A 9,652-nucleotide genomic window follows, 5' to 3' on the forward strand; every position below is an offset into this window, starting at 1 on the left:
TTTTTACTTTCAATTTTATTAATCTCCCCTTTTATTTTCAGAATTTCAAATCTGATAATTAATTGGGTGTGTTCAATTTGTTGCTTTTCTAGCTTTTTTACTTGTAAGTCCAATTCATTCAACTCTTTTTCTATTTTATGCAAGTAAACATCTAGAGATATAAAATTTTCCCTAATAAGTGCTTTGGCTGCATTCAACAAATTATTGTGTATTGCTTCATTATTGCCATTGTCTTGGATGAAATTATTGTGTCTGTGATTTGTGGATTCACCCATTCAATCTTTAGGATTAGGTTATATAGTTTCTAGTTAATTTTTGGTCTTATTTCATCTGGCTTTTTATTGCATGTTATTTTTATTGCATCGTGATCTGAAAAACATGCATTTACTATTTTTGCCTTTCTGCATTTAATTTTGAGGTTTTTATGCTCTAATATTGGGTCAATTTTTGTATAGACTCCATGAACAGTAAAGAAAAAAATATATTCCTTTCTGTCTCCATTCAATTTTCTCCAAAAGTCTATCATGTCTAATATTTCTTTAATTCTATTTATCTTCTTAACATCTTTCTTATTTATTTTCTGGTTCAAATTATCTAGTTCTTAGAGAGCAAGGTTGATATTCCCCACTTGTTTAATTTTGCTGTTTGTTCCTTTTTGCAGCTCTCTTAACTTCTTCTCTAGGAATGTGGATGTTATATCACTGGGTGCATATATAATTAGGACTGATATTGTTTCATTATGTATGATACCTTTAGCAAGATATAGTTTCCTTCTTTATCTCTTTCAATTAGTTCTATTTTTGCTTTTGCTTGATCTAAGATCTGGACCACTGCTTTTTTTTTTTTTTTTTTTACTTCACCTAAAGCATAATAGATTCTGTTCTTGCCTTTTACATTTATTCTGTATGTATAACACTGTTTTAAAGGTGTTTCTTGTAAACAACATGGTGTAAGGATTGTGGCTTTTTAATCCAGTCTTTTATTCATTTCTATTTTATTGGAGAGTTCATCACATTCACATTCACAATTCAAAATAGTAATTCTATGTTTCTTGTCATCATATTTATCTCAAGTAATGTTTTTTCTCTTTCTTAATCCCTTTTCTCTACCACTTCCCTATTAGGTGAGACAAGTTTCTATGTGAAACCAAATATATCTGATGTTTTCTCTTTGAGCCAAATCTGATATGAGTAAGATTCATACAATATTCATCCCCCTCCCTTGTTTTCCTCATTTATAATAGCTCTTTGCCGCTTCATGACATGTAATTTTTTCTCATTTTTCCTCCATTTTCCTTTTTTTTCTGGTCCCCTCTTCCATCTCTAGTTTCTTTTTCATATTATCCCAATACAATCAAATTATACCCAAACTTTATAAGTATAACCATTATAGATATATAGTTCTCAAGAGTTCTTTCCTTTTTGCCTTTATATATTTCTCTTGAGTTCTGTATTTGAAGATACTTTTTTTTGTTCAGCTTGGTTATTTTCATCAGAAATAAATGAAATCCCCTTATATCATTGAATATCCATCTTTTTCCCTGAAAGGTAATGTTCAATTTAGCTGGATAGTTGATTCTTGGTTGCTAAGAACAACTTTAGCCCTTCAGAATATCAGATTCCAGGACCTTCAATCCTTTAAGCTGGAAGCTTCTAGGTCCTTGTTAATCCTTATTGTGTCTCCTTGATATTTCAATTGTTTCTTTCTCCCTCCTTCCATTATATATTTTTTGATCTGATAATTCAAAAATTTAACTACGATATTCCTTAGAGTTTTCATTTTGGGGTCTCTTTCAGGAGGTGATTAAAGAATTCTTTCAATGGTTATTTTACCTTCTGGTTCTAGGATATCAGGGCAGTTTTCCTTGACGATTGAATGAAAATTGATATCTAGGATAATTTTTTTTCAATATGATTCTCAGAAAATCCAATAATCCTTAACTTTTCTCTCTCTGAGATCTATTTTCCAGGTTAGTTATTTTTGCTAGAAGGTAACTTTACATTTTCTTATTTTTTTTCCATTTTTTGACTTTGTTTGACTGATTCTTGATGCCTCATTGAGTCATTCATTTCCATTTTTCAATTCTAATTTTAGTGAATTATTTCCTTCAGATACGTTTGTAGTTTCTTTTGTATTTGGCCAATTTAATATTTTAATGAATTATTTTATCATTGCATTTTTTTTTTCATTTCATAAATTCTCTTTTTCAAGACTTGGTTTCTTTTTTGTTTCTATTTTGTAAGGAGTTATATGCTTTTTTCCATTTCATCAAATCTATTTTGTAAGAAGTTATTTGTCTTTTCCATAATGCTGGGTAGGCATGGTCAAGTCTTGTGGTTGGGATTCAGACCCTCACAACTTCCCTTTGTATTTGCTTTGGATGTCTTACAGCAAATCTCTGAATCACTGGCTTTTAACCAGGACTGAGTAGTCAAAGAGACTCATGGTAGATTTCCTGGTGATATGTGAATTCCACAACACCTTGGCTCCCCATCCTAGCTCCTTGCCCTGGGTTCCTTATGCTGTGGTCTGAGCTTGGAATCCTTTCCCCCTGTGTGATTGAAATAAATCTTTTCAGAAGTTTCCCGAAGTATCTTCTGGGAATTTGTTGTACTCCAAGTATTTGTGGGTAGTGTCACTCCAAAACCAGTGCAGAGGCTTAATCTGCTGTTGGTGTGAGAAAAGCTTGGGAGCAGTTCAGTTTTTCTGTTAAGTGTTTCATTTCCTTCTTTTTTATTGCTTTTTCTTTACAAGATTTATGCATGGATAATTTTTCAGCAATGACCCTTGTAAAGCCTTCTGTTCCAACTTTTCTTCCCCTTCCCCCCATCCCCTCCCGTTGATGGCAGGTAGACCAATACATATTAAATATGTCAAAGTATATGTTGGATACAATATATTTATACATATCCATACAGTTATTTTGCTCCACAAGAAAAATTGGACTTAGAAATAAGGTAAAATTAATCTGAGAAAGAAATCAAAAATACAAGCGAACAAAAGTAGAGGGAATGGAATGCTATGTTGTGATTGACACTTATTTTCCAGAGTTCTTTCACAGTGTAGTTGGTTCTATTCATTATTGAATAAATGGAATTGATTTTGTTTATCTCATTGTTGAAGAGAGCCACGTCCATTAGAATTGATCATCATATAGTTTTGTTGTTGAAGTATATAATGATCTCCTGGCCCTGATCGTTTCACTCAGCATCAATTTGTGTAAGTCTCTCCAGACCTTTCTGAAATCATCCTGTTGGTCATTTCTTAAAGAACAATAATATTTCATAAATTCAAATACCACAATTTATTCAGCTATTCTGCAATTGATGGGCATCCACTCAATTTCCAGTTTCTAGCCACTACAAAGAGGGCTTCCACAAACATTTTTGCACATTGTGCACATTTTGCATGGGTCCCTTTCCCTTCTTTAAGATCTCTTTTGGATATAAGCCCAAAAGTAAACTGCTGGATCAACTGCTGATCATTTCTTACACAATAATAATTTTCCATAACATTCATATGCCACAATTTATTCAGCCATTCTCCAGTTGATGAGCTTCCATTCAATTTCCAATTTCTAGTCAATACAAAAAGGGCTGCCATAAACATTTTTGTACATACAGGTCCCTTTTCCTTCTTTAAGTTCTCTTTGGGATGTTAAAGATTTCACTTCTAAAATACATAAAGAATAGCATCAAATTTATAAGAATACAAGTCATTCTGTAATTGAAAAATGGTAAAAGGATATGAATAGACAGTTTTCAGATGACAAAATTAAAGCTGTCTGGAGCTATATAAATAAAGTACCTGTAGTAGAATAATTCTCTAAATCACTTTTGATGAGAGAAATGCAAATTAAAACAACTGAGGTCCCATCTCATTGGTCATGATGACAGGAAAGATCATTATAAATATTGGAGGGGAAATGGGAACACTGGGACACTGATTCAATATTGGTAGAACTGTGAAATGATAACAATCATTTTGTAAAGCAATCTGGAACTATTCCCAAAGGCCAATAAAACTGTGCATACCCTTTGACTTAGCAGCATCACTTCTGGATCTGTCTCCCAGGGAAATCATAAAGGAGGGAAAATGTCCCACATGTACTAATGTTTGTAATAGCTTTTTTTTGTGTGTTTGTGTGGTAGCAAAGAATTGGATGAGTAGATGTTCGTCAATTGGGGCTTGGTTGAACAAGTTGTGGTATATGAAGCTATTTGAGCATTATTTTTGTATTTTAAAAATGATCAAACAAACTGATTTTAGAAAGACCTGGAAAGCTTTACATGCACTGAAGCTGAGCGAAATAAGAAGAACCAGGAATACATTATACTCAATAACAGCAATAATGTGTGATAATCAACTATGAAATACTTGATTCTTCTTAATAGTTCAGTGATCTAAAACAATCTCTGTAGACTGCATGCAGAAAAATAACTAAGGAGACTCAATGTAAATTGACACATAGTATGTTCACATTCTTCTGTTTTTTAAATCTCTTCCATGGTTTTACCTCTTCTTCCTAGTTTTCTCTCACAAAATGATTCATAAAGCAATGCATATTAAAAATAAATAAATTTACTAAAAGAAAAGGGGGGAAAAAGGACTTATGCGATTTTATTTCCAGACAAGGGCAGAATTCAAACTGAGATTTTCCCTCTAATTTGACTTTTGTTTACATCTCTAACTCAGTTTGATACTTAAATTTTCCACAACAATATTTTTTAAGAATATGGTAATAATCTAGAGAAATTTGATTACATAATTATATCCAGGGATTTTTCAAAATTGTTTATTTCTAGACTATCACTTAGGAAATAAAGATCTGAAATTCAATTGCATATTCTTTCCCATCATTGTTGAAGATGACATAGAGGCAAAAATTTTAGATTAGTAAATTGCCCCACTAGTTTTAATTTTCTAATAAATGTATATTTTTTACCTGTCAAAATTTCTGAGATCAGAAATTGACTCTAACCAAATATCCCTACATTGAAATTTCTGATTGTTCCTCCATTGATCAGCAACTTCTGGTCTTGAACAAGTAACCTTGTATAGTTCCTACTAAGACCTCCTATCTTTTGACCAAACAAGACCAAATCATTTGGCCAATTCAAAACATAGTCTGTCAAAACAATAGCACATACATATTCAGAGCTTTTCCTTTGTCTATATCTGTCTTGATCCATAGATAAACTAAGGACTTTCCTTTTCTGAGGACACTCATTTTTTTTTCCCCTGACTTCTGTCTCTTTGAACAATAAATACAATTTGGTTAAGGCTCTTAGAAGGTGATTCTTACCTACCACTACCTTTGCTCTTATGAAAATTTATTCTGTCTTCTTGTGCTCATATTGGCACAGACAGAGAAAGAGAGAGAGGGAGAGAGACAGACAGACAGAGATAGCCAGAGATACAGGGAGAGACAGAGAGACACAGAAACAGAGACATAGATATACAGACAGAGAGAAAAAGAGACAGAGACAGAGAAAACGAGAGAGACAGAGACAGGAAAGAGAGATGCACAGAGAAACACAGAGAGCATAGAGAGATAGAAACAGACCAAATAAGTTTCTAGCTTTTCTAAATGCCAAGAAAGAAATCCTTCCCATTCAGATCTGAAGACAATAGATAATGTATGTACTCTAAAACATGGGGAGAATATCTTTCAACTGGAATATCCTCACTTATTCTGCAACAGTTATAAAAACCATTGTTCCCCATTGTATCTCTTCAATATTGAAAAATATATTTTATGCAACCATTTAGAGCTCTTGACAATACCTTCTAATCAAGTGGCAATTGGAAGAACTAAAAAAGATTTCTATTCTTCCAAGTCTCCTGGAATGCTTTCTTTTGTGTATTTTATATTGTATTTATTTTATTTTTACTTTTTAAGTGTATTATTTCTCAGTTTCTAGGAGGAGGGAAGATCCTTCAGGCTAGAGATTGTTATTTTAGCTTGTAATTTTATTTTTTGTTTCTTGTTTGATTTCTAGTAGCTGTGTTCTTCCTATTTGGTTACTAATATTCAGTAAATATTAGTTGACTCTAATTGACTTTAATATAGTTATACATTTCAAGTGCCTCTTTTAAGAATTATTAATTCTGTGCACATGTTTAATACATATTAGATTACTTGCTGTCCATGGGAGGGTGTGGGAATGAGAGAGAGAGAAAAAAATTGAAGAATAACATTTTGCAAGGTTAATGTTGAAAACTATCTTTGCATGTATTTGAAATATACATACATATATATATATTAGAAAATAATTCACAATTCTGAATCAATTTAAGTATAGTAAGAGGGATATTTTTAGTTCTCTTGTAGAGAGGATCATTGACTTCTGTAGTAAGACCATCCATAATTCTTTTTTCCTGATTACCCTCATCTTAGAACTTTCTCTACACCCCTGTTAATATTCTTTCTTCCCTCTGTCTTTTTTTCTCTGCCTCTTTCTGTCTCTCTGTCTGTGTGTTTATGTATATAGATATCGATAGATATATGTAAATATATGTATATATATAATATATATATAATACAAAATCTATACATATGTTAGAATATGCATTATTTTATTTCTTTTTATCCTCAATTGCAATGCTAGATATAGAGAAATAATGCAAAACTGAAGTGTAACTGAACTGAATTTAGTTAACTCATTGGATTTTTCGATTTACTGGAATTAGAATGAATTATTGGAATTATAATGAATATTTTAACAATGAAACAATATAAAAAGTGCTTGTATAAAATAATTCTGTTCTGCTGAGACAAGCAATCAATTTTGCTAAATTCAAGACAAACAGAAATATGACTTTGCCAATTCTTTCTCATATACCAGTTTCTATTGTTTTGTTTCAGATCAATTTCTTAAGGCAAGATCTGTTATTTACAATGTAAAAGTCAAGCCATTTCATTCAATTCCCTGACTTGAGTTCTGACCTTGACCTGTACACTGCTAGGAAATTTATTTTCCTGATTCACAGAGACAGTGTTTAAATGAACAACAACCTCAACTAAAGCAGGTGGTCTGGCTCTCAACTCTTCTCCTTTACTTGGTGCCAGGATCTGCTATTTCATTATCATCTTTGCAATAAGATAGTGATGGATGGAGTCAAAAACTTTGGTCCTGTTGTGTGCCTAGTGTCCATGGTTGGATTGAACTCAGTGGAGTAGACACTGCGGTGATCAATGATCCCTTCATTGACCTCAACTATATGGTTTATAGGTTTCAATATGATTTCATTCATAGCAAGTTGAAGGATATTGTTGAGGTGAAGAATGGACTGATGATCAATTGCAAAGGCATTACTGTCTTTTAAAAGCAGGATTCTACCAATATTAAATGGAGAGATACTGCAGCTGAGATACTGGAGAGCTCACAGGTGTCTTTACCACCATGTAAAAGACTGGAGTACACTTGAAGTGTGGAGCTAAACAGGTCATTATCTCTACTCATTCTGGAGTTAAGCATGAGAAATATAATGATTCTCCTATAAGTGTCAGTAATGCCTCCTGAAATAGTCATTGTTTGACTCCCTTGGTCAAAGTCAGTCATGCTAATTTTGGCATTATGAAAGCCCTCATAACTAAAATTTATGTAATTACTATTGCCCAGAAAACAGAAGGTGGCAACTGTGGCAAGTTATGGTGTGATGGGCATGGTGCTATCCAGAACATGATACCACACTTCCACTGGTTCTGCTTTGACTATAGGAAGGGTTATACCTGAATTGAAAGAAAAACTCAGAAGCCTGGACTTCCATGTTCCTATTCCCAATGTATACATTATGAATGCAGCCTGCTGCCTGGAGAAATCTGCCAAATATTATGATATCAAGAAAGTGGAGAAGTAAGCAGAACATGAAATTTTCAAGGGCATCTTGGGCTACATAGAGGATCAGGTTCCATCCTGTGACTTTAACAGCAACACACATTTTTCTACCTTTGGTGCTGGTGTTGATATTTCCCTCAATAACTTTTTTTTTTTTTATCAAGCTCATTTTCTGTTATGAAAATAAGTAGAATTATAGCAACTATATAATGAACTTGTGACATGCATAGCCTCCAAGAAATAAAGTGATAAACCATAGATTTCATCTCTAGCCAAAAAAAGAGTTCTACCTCTTGGGAGTCCATATTTCTAATCTATGTTCCTATAATAGCGATCCTATGTTCCATACACATTCTTATCCCAAAGTACCCCAATGGTAAGGGAAAAAATCTAGAATCATATATTGTATATCATCAATGAAGTCATCATATTCAGTGCAAAAAAACCCACAAGTGATCCCCTTACCTAAAAACTAATATCCCACCAAAATATTTTAACAATACATAATTCTACAGCATAGTATATAAGTTTACAAAGGGGTTTTACTAAATTGCTTCTTTGGATGTTTACAACAAACTCTTGCAAAAGGTCTGTGAATAAGTGCAATTATTATTTCTCTCTTATAGATGTTGAAACAGGCTCAGGAAGATAAAATGGCACTTGCCTTCAAGACAATTTGTCTTTCCTTCACACATGAGTTAGATACTTTGTTGGTGTAACATAGTATTTAGAAAATTAGTCTCAGTATCTCAAACTGCCTCTGAATACACAGAAACTTGGAAATATGCATATATATTTTCTAAACCTCTGATAGTTTCCTTAGGCAACACACACACACACACACACACACACACACACACACACACAAATGCATATACACAGAGATGATTTTCTCTATTTCTTTCTAATAGTTACTCAAAGTGATTAGATCACAAAGATATTATTCTTCTTTATTTCACAGATATACATTAATTCTATTCAATCACCCTTAATGACAATCAGTTGTTTCCTGATGAGACTCTGTTAGACCGAGCTAGTATAATTATTTTTGTACACTGTTCCAGTTCTGGATTCCTTGCCTCACCACTATAAACAAATTCCATTTTGCCATCAGAATTCCTAGTTATAACTCTGGCCTTGGAGATAATGAGTGCAATGGAGACAATTTATGGAGACAAATCATGGAGATAATGCATAAAGTTTGGTTTGTGTAAAGGAATTCATTTGTCATCAAAGATCACTTGTAGGACAGAGCCAACTTGCTGAAGTGAAAATAGTGACTTAATCAAATTGTCCCCCAGATCCTTCCAGATACAGTTAAATAATTATTGTAATCATTTTTAATACATTAAAACACATAAAAAGATGGAGTAAAACAATTTTCCAATCATAGGCACCTTGGAAGGTTGGCATGAAGGCTCTGTTGCATCTGGGTAGGTCCAAAGCACAATTGCAGAGCAAGCCCTTCTAGCACAGCCTAGATCTTAGGGCCTCCAAATGTACAGCAGTAATGAATAACTTCTCAGCCCACATGGGCCAAAGACATATCTTAAGGTTTGCCATGTTAGGGTGTGAGAGGAGTCCCATAACAGGATCAGGTTTTGGGAGCCACTGAATTATAATAGTAGCAGTAAAGCTGCTGTAGGAAGCAGTCTAGTTAGAAGGAGATTGCCATAAAAGAAGCAAGAAAAAAGTTATTACAATGGAGAAGAAGAGGAGCAGAATGGGACTGAGTAAACCTTGCTGTCATTGGAATTGGTTCAAAGATGAAATAACATACACATTCAGTATGGGGTATAGAAATTTACTTT

The 9,652-nt window shown here is 33.3% G+C and overlaps 1 pseudogene; it reads left to right on the forward strand.

The window, feature by feature from the left end:
- Nucleotides 1–8,032, forward strand: part of LOC127546423 (glyceraldehyde-3-phosphate dehydrogenase-like) — a 41,588-nt pseudogene extending 33,556 nt beyond the window's left edge.
- The last annotated feature ends 1,620 nt before the right edge of the window (nt 8,033–9,652 follow it).

Source organism: Antechinus flavipes, chromosome 2, assembly GCF_016432865.1.
Source record: "Antechinus flavipes isolate AdamAnt ecotype Samford, QLD, Australia chromosome 2, AdamAnt_v2, whole genome shotgun sequence".
Taxonomy (NCBI): Eukaryota; Metazoa; Chordata; class Mammalia; order Dasyuromorphia; family Dasyuridae; genus Antechinus; species Antechinus flavipes.